The sequence below is a fragment of the Helianthus annuus genome, chromosome 9 (genome assembly GCF_002127325.2).
Source record: "Helianthus annuus cultivar XRQ/B chromosome 9, HanXRQr2.0-SUNRISE, whole genome shotgun sequence".
Lineage (NCBI taxonomy): Eukaryota > Viridiplantae > Streptophyta > Magnoliopsida > Asterales > Asteraceae > Helianthus > Helianthus annuus.
The window spans coordinates 18,668,381-18,669,812 of NC_035441.2; the positions used below are offsets into that span (position 1 = coordinate 18,668,381).

The 1,432-nt window shown below is 40.2% G+C and overlaps 1 non-coding gene across 1 annotated transcript; it reads right to left on the reverse strand.

The window, feature by feature from the left end:
* Nucleotides 1-1,103: 1,103 nt before the first annotated feature.
* On the reverse strand, nt 1,104-1,210 carry LOC118482421. Its single transcript, XR_004868460.1, has one exon. It is a non-coding gene; the product is annotated as a small nucleolar RNA R71 (small nucleolar RNA).
* Nucleotides 1,211-1,432: the final 222 nt, after the last annotated feature.

The following is a 1,432-nucleotide window of genomic DNA, read 5'->3' on the forward strand; positions in this document are numbered from 1 at the left end:
TTCGGTAAACACCTGGGATGAACTAGCCCAAAAATTTCTATATAAGTATTTCCCTCCCGCTAAAACAGCTAAATTAATGACTGAAATTAATACATATTCACAAGAGGATGGGGAATCCTTATATGAAACTTGAAGATAAACCGGTACTAAAAGCTCTTGTGTCCTTGGACGACCTCGGTATCTTACCAACACTATACTACGTCCACGATGGGTGCACTTGCCCATATGTGTGTTTAGTGTTAGTAAATATCGTGTTTTATAAATTTAAAACTTGGCTAAAAAGTGTAAAAGGGCTTAAAATATATACCTAAAATATAACACACTTCACACACATCAATACTCGATCCCTTTTTGCTTTACGCACTTTTGGGTGTTACATACGTTACTTATTCTAAATCACATCGAACACACTACACAATACCTTAACGCTAACCGTCATTGCATGTTATACGTGATTTAATGAATGCTTGTTTGTTATGTTTACACATGGAATGGTGTCTACCTGCCTTAGCAACGATAGTACTATAGTTTGGACTCAGCACCTGTTCACTCAGGGGTTGTTAAGGACAATTTGTTACATGGCTCACAGTGGTGAGTGTGTATTACGAACTGCCTTGGGCAGTCAACCCGCAGTCATTGGTATCGATAGGTTCATGTCGATAACTAACGTGCTTCATTTCACACTGTGTACGTGCTGGTTATGCATAAACGATTTCGAACTCTATTATATCTATTAAACTTGTATGCTCACCTTTACACTATGTGTATTAACTTTTACTTTAACGTATGTGGCAGGTGCTTAAGATGTTTAGATGCTTGGCTTGCTGTGAAATCGAGGCTAGGAAATGCTTCAAAACTCCGCAACCTTCCATGGGCTTGCGGACGAGGATCCCCATCTACATATTACTAATTTTTTAGAAATATGTGATACCTTTCGGATCAATGGAGCATCAAATGACGCCATCCGCCTCCGAATGTTTCCATTTTCACTAAAAGACCGAGCAAAAGCTTGGCTCAACGCCCTCCCAGTTGGTTCGGTAAACACCTGGGATGAACTAGCCCAAAAATTTCTATATAAGTATTTCCCTCCCGCTAAAACGGCTAAATTAATGACTGAAATTAATACATATTCACAAGAGGATAGGGAATCCTTATATGAAACTTGGGAAAGGTTCAAGGAGCTATTGCGAAAGTGTCCCCATCACGGTCTTGCGGTATGGCAACAAGTATCCACTTTCTATAATGGGTTGTTGCCACACACGAGACAAACACTTGACTCTAGCTCCGGGGGACTTTTAGGTAATCGTCGCCCACATGAAATATACAATCAAATCGAGGAAATTGCTCAAACCAATTTTCAGTGGCACACTCCCCGAGGCAATAAATCTATTGCCCCGGTCGCCCATAAGGTTGATGAAAGCACTTCTTTACA